This window comes from Tursiops truncatus, chromosome 4 (genome assembly GCF_011762595.2).
Source record: "Tursiops truncatus isolate mTurTru1 chromosome 4, mTurTru1.mat.Y, whole genome shotgun sequence".
In the NCBI taxonomy this organism is placed as follows: Eukaryota; Metazoa; Chordata; class Mammalia; order Artiodactyla; family Delphinidae; genus Tursiops; species Tursiops truncatus.
Window position 1 is genome coordinate 138321047 of NC_047037.1, and position 13494 is coordinate 138334540.

Here is a 13494-nt window from a genome sequence, read left to right on the forward strand (position 1 = left end):
TAGTAGGGGACTTTAACACCCCACTTTCACCAATGGGCAGATCATCCCAAATGAAATTAAATAAGGAAACACAAGCTTTAAATGATACATTAGACAAGACAGGTTTAATTGATATTTATAGGACATTCCATCCAAAACCAACAGAATACACTTTCTTCTCAAGTGCTCATGGAACATTCTCCAGGATAGATCATATCTTGGGTCATAAATCAAGCCTTGGTAAATTTAAGAAAATTGAAATCGTATAAGTACCTTTTCCAACCACAACGCTATGAGACTAGATATCAGTTACAGGAAAAACTCTGTAAAAAATACAAATACATGGAGGCTAAACAATACACTACTAAATAACCAAGAGATCACTGAAGAAATCAAAGAGGAAATAAAAAAATACCTAGAGACAAATGACAATGAAAACACGATGACCCAAAACCTATGGGACACAGCAAAAACAGTTCTAAGAGGGAAGTTTATAGCAATACAATCCTACCTCAAGAAACAAGAAACATCTCAAATAAACAACCTAACCTTACACCAAAAGTAATTAGAGAAAGAAGAACAAAAACACCCCAAAGTTAGCAGAAGGAAAGAAATCATAAAGATCAGATCAGAAATAAATGAAAAAGAAATGAAGGAAACAATAGCAAAGATCAATAAAACTAAAAGTTGGTTATTTGAGAAGATAAACAAAATTGATAAACCATTAGCCAGACTCATCAAGAAAAAAAGGGAGAAGACTCAAACCAACAGAATAAGAAATGAAAAAGAAGTAACAACTGACACTGCAGAAATACAAAGGATCATGAGAGATTACTACAAGCAACTACATGCCAATAAAATGGACAACCTGGAAGAAATGGGCAAATGCTTAGAAAAGCACAACCTTCCGAGACTGAACCAGGAAGAAGTAGAAAATATAAACAGACCAATCACAAGTACTGAATTTGAGACTGTGATTAAAAATCTTCCAACAAACAGAAGCCCAGGACCAGATGGCTTCACAGGTGAATTCTATCAAACATTTAGAGAAGAGCTAACACCTGTCCTTCTCAAACTCTTCCAAAATATAACAGAGGGAGGAACACTCCCAAACTCATTCTATGAGGCCACCATCACCCTGATACCAAAACCAGACAAGGATGTCACAAAGAAAGAAAACTACAGGCCAATATCACTGATGAACATAGATGCAAAAATCCTCAACAAAATACTAGCAAACAGAATCCAACAGCACATTAAAAGGATCATACACCATGATCAAGTGTGGTTTATCCCAGGAATGAAAGGATTCTTCAATATACGCAAATCAATCAATGTGATAAACCATGTTAACATATTGAAGGAGAAAAACCACATGATCGTCTCAGTAGATGCAGAAAAAGCTTTTGACAAAATTCAACACCTATTTATGATAAAAAATCCTCAAGAAAGTAGGCATAGAGGAACTTACCTCAACACAATAAAGGCCATATATGACAAACCCACAGCCAACATCGTTCTCAATGGTGAAAAACTGAAACCATTTCCTCTAAGATCAGAAACAAGATAAGGTTGTCCACTTTCACCACTATTATTCAATATAGTTTTGGAAGTTTTAGCCACAGCAATCAGAGAATAAAAATATATAAAAGGAATCCAAATTGAATAAGAAGAAGTAAGACTGTCACTGTTTGCAGATGACATGATACTATTCATAGAGAATCCTAAAGATCTTACCAGAAAACTACTAGAGCTAATCAATGAATTTGGTAAGCAGCAGGATACAAAATTAATGCACAGAAATCTCTTGCATTCCTATACAATAATGATGAGAAATCTGAAAGGGAAATTAAAGAAACACTCCCATTTACCATTGCAACAAAAAGAATAAAATACCTAGGAATAAACCTACCTAAGGAGACAAAAGACATGTATGCAGAAAACTATAAGACACTGATGAAAGAAATTAAAAATGATACAAACAGTTGGAGAGATATACCATGTTCTTGGATTGGAAGAATCAACATTGCGAAAATGACTATACTACTCAAAGCAATCTACAGATTCAATGCAATCCCCATCAAACTACCAATGGCATTTTTCACAGAACTATAACAAAATATTTCACAATTTGCATGGAAACACATGAGACCCCGAATAGCCAAAGCTATCTTGAGAAAGAAAAACATAGCTGGAGGAATCAGGCTCCCAGACTTCAGACTATACTACAAAGCTACAGTAATCAAGACAGTATGGTACTAGCACAAAAACAGAAAGATAGGTCAATGGAACAGGATAGAAAGCCCAGAAATAAACCCATGCAGATGGTCACCTTATCTTTGATAAAGGAGGCAAGAATATACAATGGAGGAAAGACAACCTCTTCAATAAGTGGTGCTGGGAAAACTGGACAGGTACATGTGAAAGAATGAACTTAGAACACTCCCTAACACCATATAGAAAAATAAACTCAAAATGGATTAAAGACCTAAATGTAAGGCCAGACACTATAAAACTCTTAGAGGAAGACATAGGCAGAACCTCTATGACCTAAATCACAGCAAGATCCTTTTTGACTCACCTCCTAGAGAAGTGGAAATAAAAACAAAAATAAACAAATGGGACCTAATGAAAGTTAAAAGCTTTTGCACAGCAAAGGAAACCATAAACAAGATGAAAAGACAACCCTCAGAATGGGAGAAAGTATTTGCAAATGAAGCAACTGACAAAGCATTAATCTCCAAAATTTACAAGCAGCTCATGCAACTCAATATTAAAAAAGCAAACAACCCAATCCAAAAATGGGCGGAAGACCTAGATAGATATTTGTCCAAAGAAGATATACAGATTGCCAACAAACACATGAAAGGATGCTCAACATCACTAATCATCAGAGAAATGCAAATCAAAACTACAATGAGGTATCACCTCACACCAGTCCAATGGCCACCATCAAAAAATCTACAAACAGTAAATGCTGGAGAGGGTGTGGAGAAAAGGGAACCCTCTTGCACTGTTGTTGGGAATGTAAATTCATACAGCCACTATGGAGAAGAATATGGAGGTTCCTTAAAAAACTAAAAATAGAACTACCATACGACCCAGCAAGCCCACTACTGGGCATATACTCTGAGAAAACCATAATTGAAAAAGAGTCATGTACCACAATGTTCATTGCAGCTCTGTTTACAATAGCCAGGACATGGAAGCAACCTAAGTGTCCTACGACAGATGAATGGATAAAGAAGATGTGGCACATATATACAATGGAACATTACTCAGCCATAAAAAGAAATGAAATTGAGTTATTTGTAGCAAGGTGGATGGACCTAGAGTCTGTCATACAGAGTGAAATAAGAAAGAGAAAAACAAATACCGTATGCTAATACATATATAGGGTCTAAAAAAAAAAGAAAATGGTTCTGAAGAACCTAGGGGCAGGACAGGAATAAAGATGCAGATGTAGGGAATGGACTTGGGGACACGGGGAGGGGGAAGGGTAAGCTGGGATGAAGTGAGAGAGTGGCATGGACATATATACACTACCAAATGTACAATAGACAGGTAGTGGGAAGCATCTGCATAGCACAGGGAGATCAGCTCGGTGCTTTGTGACCATCTAGAGGGGTGGGATAGGGAGGGTGGGAGGGAGACACAAGAGGGAGGGGATATGGGGATATATGTATACGTATAGCTGTTTCACTTTGTTATAAAGCAGAAACTAACACACCATTGTAAAGCAATTATACTCCAATAAAGATGTTAAAAAAACCCACGAATGCTTTAAGGAACAAAGATGTATGAAGTAAAAAACCGCAAAAAACTAACCCCTCCCCACCACTTTTCCTGCACCTCCCTTATGGGCACAGGTCACGGTGGTGACAAAGGGCACAGGGCTGGTAAGTGACTTTGGAGCCCGTGATCTCAGTCACCACTGGGTCAGTTTCATCTGAAAAATAGTAAAGCCTCCCACGCAGTCCACCAGGGGTGGAAGGGGTAGAGGGGTGGAATATGGGAAGCTTGAATGAAACGGTTTACAGACACGGTGCTTTGAAAGTAGGAGAGTTCGGACAAAGTAAGAGGCCCTCCAAACTGCACTGTAGCTTTTGCCTTTATCTTGATTCCATCTCGGGGAAGGGAGCAGGCAAGAAGTCACGGCTGATTAATATTTGATTTCCTCGCCCTGCCCTGGCACACCCACCTGTGGGCTAAAGGGAAGGAAATGTCTGAGAGGCCAGAGTCGAGGGCAAGGGCCCCAGCATACAGCTTCGGAAACAAGTGGCCAGTGCCCTGACTTCCTTAGCCTCCTCCCTGCTCTGTACTTCTCCCCCTTAACTGACATGATGGTTAGAACCGGAAGGAAACGTCCCTGTGCTCAGGTCTAGAGACGCTGAAGCGCTTGCGCAAAGTCCTAGGGGTGTAAGATGGTATCCCTGGGACGATGAAAGAGAGCTGTTGAGTGGGCTGGGGGGTCCCGCTAACCTCCTAGAGAACAACTCTGACCTAGCTCGTTTTGGGGTATTGGAGGCCCACACACATTGCATTTGCAAAGAGGGTTTCTAGTGCTAAAAAAGGATGGAAAACAATGATGAAGTCTTGATTCTAAATGGTGACTGATGCTGGGTAACAGTTATGAGCTTACTTGCTACCTGTATATCTTCTTCAGTGAGGAGACTGTTCAAGTCTTTTGTACATATTTAAGTTTAGGCTTTTGTTTTCTTCCTATTGAGTTCTGAATGTTCTTTATATATTCTGGATACAAGTCCTCCTTTGTCCCCCACTTAGAACTGAGCGGCCCTTCCTTGTTCTCCCACCACGTTCTGTTAAACTTCATTCACGTCCAGATCCAACTCCTGAAATGGACAGTTACTGACAAGCTGGTCCCTCTTCTGCCAGGGGGGCTCCCTGAAGGAGAAAGATGATGACTTTTACCTTTTTTTGTGCCCTCTTCAAAAGACGATCAATATATGAAGCCAACGCTCCGGAGTTTATATGCTTGAAATGAATGTCCTCTCTTGCTAATGGTCCCCGTGACTCTCTTCAATGCCTCTCTAGGAGCTGTTAACAGAGCTCAGGGCACGTGAACGTGAAAGTCTCCTCAGTCGTAAAAGAATCTCTGAGTGTGGAGTTGATTTCAACACCTCAAAAAAGAGAAGGTAGATAGCTTCTCTGACAAGGATGGTGCATACCTCTGAAGAATGGGTTTCTTAAGAGGGTCACCAATGCTCCTGCAGGCAATGCTGAGACAAGGGTTGGTGGCTGTCTTCCACATAACCCTCCGTCCTGATGTCCACTGTTCAAATGAGGGAGCTGGAGGACCCAACGCCCAGAGCCAGAAGCTTGCAGAACCAGGATGACTGGCCCCACCTCTCTGTCACCTCCCTGGCTTGGAACTTCTATCCTTAAGATGCAAGGCGGGACTGCCCTGGTGGCAGTGGTTAAGAATCCGCCTGCCAATGCAGGGGACACGGGTTCGAGCCCTGGTCCGGGAAGATCCCACATGCTGTGGAGCAACTAAGCCCGTGCGCCACAACGACTGAGCCTGCTCTCTAGAGCCCACGAGCCACAACTACTGAGCCCACGTGCCACAACTACTGAAGCCCATGCGCCTAGAGCCCGTGCTCCACAACAAGAGAAGCCACCGCAATGAGAAGCCCGCGCACCGCAACTAAGAGTAGCCCCCGCTCGCCACAACTAGAGAAAGCCTGCGCGCAGCAACGAAGACGCAACAACGAAGACCCAATGCAGCCAAAAATTAAAAAAAAAAAATTAAAATGCTTTAAAGAAAAAAAGAGGCAAGGCGAACACTTATTTTTAGACTTTAGAATCCAGTTATGTTTATTTATTTATTTATATATTTATTATGTTTTTGGCCATGCTGTGTGGCTTGTGGGGTCTTAGTTCCCCGACCAGGGGTCGAACCTGAGCTCTTGGCAATGAAAGCTTAGGACTTGCTCTGCTTGGTTAGCCGCTGGACCACCAGGGAGTTCTCTGGGTTAGGTTTAGATGCTCCAGCACTCACTGGAGACGTCAAGGGGAGCGTGTCCCTGCGTGGATGGTGTTCATTGTGCTGAGGAGTAAGTACAAATGACCACGCCAGCAGCTGAAAGTCAGGGGTCTTTTTCTGAGTCCTTGGGTTTTTCATGTGCCATAAAATTGCATGATGATAAAAAAATCCCAAAATAAAGCAAAATACTTACATGAAAGTACAAAATACAAAACTTACTGATGCGAGTTCACACACTGTTTACTACACTCCGGCTGTGGCCTAAGGGCTGAAGGGCTCTATCTGTTCAGAGGTGGCCGGGGTCATCGGAACTCAGCCCTTCTGCCTAACCCGACCCTCTTTAGACCGGGGTAGACTGCCATTTCTGGACTCACTCGGAGCGTGAATCCCTTCATTGTCTGGGAAGGTGGGGTCCCATCTACTTATAAGAATGAGGGGCGGCCCTAATATCCCAGTATGTAGGGTGTGACTGGCCACAGCCTTGTAGGACCACATGGGCCAACCTGGCTGTAGCCAGGATCTCCTCACTGAGGCCTCACACAGCCAGCACATACACCAGATCCCGAGCCAATTTCAGCCACTTCCTCGGAGCTCGGGATATCAATTCCCACAACCCTTCACCTTGCTCCCTGAGAGCTTTGCTTAACGCTTCAGAAAACTGCTGCTGGCCTGAAACACCTCCCCCAGCACAATCACTCTAATTAGTGTAGTGGATGCCCCAGGAGCACCGTTTTCCAGGCCTCAAAGAAACTCTGGTCTGTTCTGTAAATTTCCATGCGGGTCCCCGGGACTGTGTGAGTCACGGTGCTGGTTCCACCGGGTTCTTTATCGGAAGTGCAGGACTTCTCGCTTGGGGCAGCTGTCCCCTGTCTGAGATGAGAGAAGTAGGCACTACCTCCACCCGCTGTGATCACCAAGGAGGGAAAGGATTGCCCCCTGCTTCCCATAACGCCCAGACCCAAGCCAACAGCGTAAACGGAGCTTTCTCCACGCCCTCCAGCCCCTGTGCACATCTCTGCCCCCTGTCCATCCTCCCACTTGTCTATCCAATAAGTACGGTCCAAGCGTCCACTGCGTGCCAGGCCGAGCCTCTGCTGGGGATGAGGTCGCCTTCCCCTGGATATTCGGCAGAGGAGCACTCCAGACAGAGGGAAGAGGAGGTGCCCAGACCCTGCCATGGGATGAGCTCGGCCTGTTCAAGGAGCACAGGAAGGATGCTGTGACCGGACGAAGTGGACTTTGGCCAGGGGCCCCGTTCTGTAGTGAAGGCTTCCAATCTGAGAAACAGCCCCTTTCCATGGGGCCATCACTGATAAATACGTGTTCTGCAGTATTTGTGGGGCACTGGGTCCCCTTCCTTCTTATTAGAGCAGTGCTTCTTCATCAGGGCCAACTTCGCTCCCTTTGGGACACGTGGCAACGTCTGGAGACAACCATGTGTGTGCGCATGCGCACACCTGGCATCTAGTTGGGAGAGGCCAGGGTTCCTGCTAGACATCCTGCAACACACGGGACAGTCCTCACAACTCTGATCCCAAATGTCCACGGTGCTGAGGTTGGGAACCCTTGTTTTGGGTCTCAGCAGCCTACGACTGGCAGTCACGGGTCCCCTGCGGCGGAGAGGGCGTGGGGTGGAGGTGGGGGACATGGGGCAGAGCTGCCTCTGCTTCTGCAAAATCCTTTCCTCAAGGGGAGTGCTGTGCGTCACTCACAGGTGAGACCCACCCCGCGGTGAAGGGGACAGAGCAGCCACTACCCGGGTCCTCCCGGAGCTTAGCAAACACCCGCCAACCTCAGTGAGCTCTGCTCCAGGGATGGTGCTTTCATTTTCCCGACATGTGTAACCAGAGCTACGTGATTCGCGCACACTGACCCGTGTCACCACACGGTAGTACTGAGCCACGGGCAGGCAGATTCGTGCCTCAGCCTTCCCTCTGCCTGGATGGCTTTTCATCGTTGCAATCTCAGGGGACACTGGCCTTCCACCACTCAGTCCCATCCTCCCCAGACCCTTTTCTCTAGGTCTTGGACCCACCTTGCTCTCCTCGATTAAAAAACATCTGCCCTGTGTCACAGCCCCTCGGGATACCAGAAGCGAGGCCTAGAGCCCTCTGAGCTGAGGTGAGCTGAGGTGTGTGTGTGTGTGACAGGCGTGGCTTGGTACCAACGCTGGACGGAGGAGGCACAAGACACGGAGCGCGAGACTGAGAGGGGCTTGGGGGAGGGAGACGACGGGGATGCCTGGGGAGGCCAGGCATTTCCTCACTCACCCCTGGGCTCTGGCCGCCTCACCTAAAGGCTGTGGAAGCTGCAACCGCCTGGCTGCGCCAGCCCATCAGCGCTCAGCTGCGAGGCTCATTTGCTTACCGCAGGAAACGAGCTGCATCAACCGAGTGAGGCTGGTGTTCGCGCCACGCCACCCTGCTCTCAGCGCTGACTCCTGTCTCATCAGCCTCTTCACGGGGCATTCGCCAGCCACCCTCAGCTCAGCTCCGCCCACTGGATCTCGGGGCGGGGGCGGGTGTCTGTGACTTCCTTTCTCTCCAGCTCAGCAAGGGTTCTGCACCTTTCAGGCTCTGGCGCTGTAGCTCACCAAGTATCGGGGGTCTTCGTCCTCCCCCCGAGAAGAGCTCACTTCATCTTTGCGCAAGAAGGATCACATGCTAACCGTGGCAAAAGAAGGCCTGGCATTGTTCTGACGTTACTGCAGATATGAGATTAAGGAAAAGAAGTCAGTTCCTTTGGCCTGGGGTAGGGCCTGAACGTTTGGAATTTTGGAACTTTCCCAGGCAATTTTAATGTGCGGCCAGGGTTGAGATGAATGAGATGATCCATGACGTGTCCCCAGCTCTCAACAAGCGTACATGTATATTTTCGCACATGAATCTCTAGCCAGCGATTTTTTCCCTGCCAGAGGGAGCTGGGTGCCCACCGGCATCTTCTCATCCATCTCGCTGCTCATCCCCTCAGCCGCTGCACGCCCCTTAACTTTCCCGCGCCTGTTTCCTCATCTGTGAAGTGGGAATGGGGATACAGCCTGCTTCGCTCGGCCGTCCTAAGGTTTTAAGAGCCCCCCTAACTCCCCATTCCGTCGTCTGACCTTGACTCTGCTCATAACCACGTTGTTTGCTATGAAAATAGCATCTCTTTTCTGAAAGGCGGGGGGAGGGACTTCTTTCTGGAGGCCTCTGGGGTTTAGGAAGTGCTGGACCGCGGGGCTTCTCCCCGCACGGAGAGCGTTTTCGAAGTTAACTTTGGGATCGTCCCCAGGGAGGGCAGGACGGTAAACGCAAAGCCCCGGCCTGAGGGGCATCGGAGCAAACTCCACCGTCGTGAACGTCTGGTGCTCCGTGAAAGATGTTCTTCCCCTGGGGGCGACCAAAGAGGAACGAGTCAGAGCGTGCCTGCCGCCTCCCCTGGCGCTCGGCGCGGGGGTACCGCCACTTACCGGAGCCCCGCGCGGGGCGCTGGCGGGGACTCGGGGGGGAGGAGGAGGGGGAGGGGGGGAGGAGGAGGGGGAGGGGGCGGGGGAGGGCGGCCCCCCCCCCCCCAGCAGCAGCCGCAGCAGCACCGCCCCGCGTCCCCGCCCCTCCCCCCCCCCCCGCCTCCTCACCTATCAAATTTCCCGTGCGCACGGCGCGCCGCTCCTCCCACCTCCTAAATGCCTAGCGGAGGGGACAGCCACGCTGGGCCTCGACCTGCTGCTCCGCGGACGGCCGCAATGCGGCTCTGAGCTCCCGCGGCTGCACCGGCTCCGCGCGGGGAGTGCTGGGCGCACGGTGAGGGCCGGCAGGGCCGAGCGGGCGCGCGGGGAGCGCGGGCGGGGCCGGGGCAGCTGGGGGCGGCGGCCGGGGCCGGGCGGATTTCCCCTCCAGCGCACTTCCGAGGAGCGCCTACGGCGGGCTTGGGTTTGACCTCTTTCTTTCTTCTTTGCACATTAAGGCAGTGGTTACAAACTAGATGTGATCCAAGTTGGTCCAACAGTGTATTCATTTAAAAAATTTACCTTTGTTGTTGAGAGCGTTTATGTTCTAACCGCTTAGCAAATTTCAGTTATCCGATACAGTGTCACCAGCTATAGACACCTTGCTGTGCAGTAGATCCTCAGGAGCTCTATTTCCCTCACGCTCTAGCGCCTGGCAACCACTCTTTTACTCTCTATGATTTCCACTTAAAAAAAAAAAATTTAAGCTTCCCGTGTAAGCGATACCATGCAGTATTTGCAGCATTTGTCTTTCTCCCTATGGGTTACTTCACTTAGCATAATGCCCTTCAGGGTTATCCATGTTGTTACAAAGGGCAGGATTTTTTCTTTTTTAAGGCTGAAAACATTCCATTCCATCATTCCTATGTGTGTATCACATTTTCTTTTCGTTTTTGAAGATTTTTTTTTTGATGTGGACCATTTTTAAAGTCTTTATTGAATTTGTTATAATATTGCTTCTGTTTTATGTTTTGGTTTTCTGGCCACGAGGCATGTGAGATATTAGCTCCCACACTATGGATGGAACCTGCACACCCTGCACTGGAAGGCAAAGTCTTAACCACTGGACCGCCAGGGAAGTCCCCCCACGTTTTCTTTATCTGTTCATCTCTCCACACTTAGGTTGTGTTTGTACCTTGGCTATTGTGAATAATGCCGCAGGGAGCATGGGACTAGACAGCTCTCTGAGATGATGTTTTTATTTCCTTTAGGTTTTATACTCAGAGATGGGATTGCTGGCTCCTGTGGTAGTTCTGATTTCTTGAGGAACCTACATACTCTTTTCCATAGTGGCTGCACCTATATATATTCCCATGAACAGGGCACAGGGGCTCATTTTCCTCCACATCCTTGCCAGCGTTTGTTATCTCTTCTTCTGTTGATAATAGACAACCTAACAGGTGTGAGGTGATATCTCACTGTGGTTTTGATTCGCATTTCCCTGATGAGTCCCTGATGATTACTGATGTTGAGCATGTTTTCACATACCTGTTGGCCATATGTCTTCTTTGGAAAAAATGTTCACATCTTTTGCCCATTGGATGATTTGTTTCTTTCTTTCTTTCTTTTTTTTTTTTGCGGTTCGCGGGCCTCTCACTGCTGTGGCCTCAGCCGCTCCGCGGCATGTGGGATCTTCCCAGACCGGGGCACAAACCCGTGTCCCCTGCATCGGCAGATGGACTCCCAACCACTGCGCCACCAGGGAAGGCCTGATTTGTTTATTTCTTGCTGTTGATAACAATATATTTCTGAAGGGTTATCCCTACTCACATCACACACCCAGGAAGTTGGGTTATTGGGTGGACACAGTGCAAACAGAAGATTAGGGAATTAACATTGGATAGAAATGTCTCACAGTTAAAATGAATAACTGATCTAAAAAAAAAAAAAAAAATGTCAGCTCCTTAGCAGTCTGCACAGACAGCTCCTGCAGAGCGTGGGCGTTGTGCAGGGACTGACAGACAATATGATGAAAAGACATCTTTTCACCAAGTGCTAGTAGGGTTTTGACTTTGTGGAAGAGATGAGAAAGGGAGTCTCTTTAGATCATTTCTAAGTGCGGTGAGATTTTATAATCAACATTTTTGCAATATCTGTGCCAGTCGTGTGTGTGTGTGTGTGTGTGTGTGTGTGTGTGTGTGTGTGTGTGTGTGTGTATGTGTGGTAAATATTGCATCTAACTTAAAAAAGAAAAAATCCTGTTTCTGTTTCACTTTTTTGTTGGTTTCTTTAGGTTTCTGACCTGTTGGGGATAAATACAGCTTCCAAAACCCTTTCCAAATCAGTAGTAATCAGATATTGTGAAGTTATTTTTCACTCTTCCTTTGTATTAGCATGACAAACTTAAAAAAAAAATCTTTGTTATGTTTTTACCCTTTGTAAATATTAATATCACCTCCCATCCCCTTGTCTCCCTCATTTACTATTTCTGCCCCCGCTTCTTGAAATGGAGGAGTAGAATTTAAGGAAGATAGAGATCTGGGGAGTGTCATATTCCAGCGAGCGCTGGGGGGTGGGACATGGCAGCTGTGTGGAGTGTCTTATAGACAGGAAATCCCTAGAACCACATTTGTGGCTAAATGCATACTGATTCTGCCCATCCTTACATGTACTAAAATATTTCAGTTAAGTTGTCTAGTCTGGCAGATGGCCATCTTTTATGGTGTTTCCTCTGAAACAGCTACAAGTAATAGGCAAATTGTTTCAAAGAGAGAGCATTTAATATCTTCCTTTTGGTGAAATAAGTCAGACAAAGACAAATACCGTATGATCTCACTAATATGTGGAATCTAAAACAAAACCAAACAAAAAACTGAGCTCATAGAGATCAGATTGGTGGTTGCCGGAGGCCGGGGGTGGGGAATTGAGGGGTGGAGGTGGGGTGGGCGATAGGCAAAGTGGGTCAAGGGGCTTAAAATGTACAGATTCCAGTTAGAAGAGAAATAAGTTCTTATTACAAGAGAAACAAGTTTTTTTTTAACATAGTAAAAAAAACACCCTATCTATCTATCTATCTATCTATCTGTCTGTCTACATATATCTTCCTTTTAAGGAATGGTTGCACATCTATTAAGACCTGTTTTCTCTGTCCTTTCTTGTTTTCTTTCTCTTTTCAAGTCAGTTCATCTTATATAGTTCCTTTGTTAGGTAAACTTAAAAAATAATTAAGCTCTAATATGTGCAGAGAGGATTTCAATATGAGGTCCACTGACATTTAACTCCTGCATATGCAACTCGGAGTGTAAAGATATTTCACTAAGTTGTCACCTCAAAAAATTGACAAGGACAGTGCTGTCTTTGTGAAGATTCTTCCAGACACTGGCACCCTTTCTTCTGTATGATTTCTAAGTAGGTGCTTTGAATAAACCAGGACCACGATTAATATCTGTTTTTATGAGAGGCTACGTGCCTGGACAGACTTCCTCGTGTGGGTGGCAAAGTTCATCCTTTCATCAGGGCACTAGCGCGCAGCCCTCCTTCCTCCGTCCTGCCTGCCCAGCTTCAGGCAGAAGACAAGCGCAGACTCAGGTCAGTTCAGACCAATTCTGGAAGGGTGTCAGGGTCTCCATTGCCTCCTGCCTGGACATGGACTTGGACTTGGGCTCCGAGCCAGGCACTGGTGTCCCAGGGGAGTCCTTTGCCTTCTCAGGATGCTTGTCTATTTGACCCAGCCTCTGATCACATTTTTACTTGATTCTCTGCCAGAACTAGATCCTCGTCCTGGGTCCTGGTTCCAATGGCCGAGAAACTCGGCTTGGCCCTGGTGCTCTGTTGACCTCCTCTGCTGCACCTCCCCACCCCCAGGAAAGCCCCTCGAATGGGTAGGGGCTACTTCCAGCCCTCCTAATTCCAGACTTTTCTCCTTTGCCCTTGGCCTGAGGACCAGGCTCCTTTGAGTTTTTTGTGGCTGGTCTCTTGTGGGTTTTGGCAAGACTTTTCTTTGTTTACGAAGGGAGTGAACCTGTGTCTGAAGTGACAAGGTGAAGTGTGTGGGGGGGCGGGTGATTTGTAGAGATTTTGACAA

General features: G+C 46.9%; 2 long non-coding RNA genes across 3 annotated transcripts in view; one reads left to right on the top strand and one right to left on the bottom strand.

Moving 5' to 3' along the window:
* Nucleotides 1–5811: 5811 nt before the first annotated feature.
* Nucleotides 5812–9751, bottom strand: LOC141278623 (uncharacterized). Of its 2 annotated transcripts, XR_012331620.1 has the most exons (3): nucleotides 9600–9742; nucleotides 8354–9354; nucleotides 5812–7485 (listed from the first exon to the last, which is right to left on the bottom strand). It is a non-coding gene; the product is annotated as an uncharacterized lncRNA (long non-coding RNA). The 2 variants fall into 2 exon arrangements; XR_012331619.1 differs by having other exon boundaries at nucleotides 5812–9354; nucleotides 9600–9751.
* The window catches only part of LOC141278624 (uncharacterized), a 77729-nt gene continuing 73874 nt past the window's right edge, over nucleotides 9640–13494 (top strand). The window contains exon 1 of the long non-coding RNA XR_012331621.1: nucleotides 9640–9765. This is a non-coding gene — a long non-coding RNA (uncharacterized lncRNA). The remainder of the gene's footprint in view (nucleotides 9766–13494) is intronic.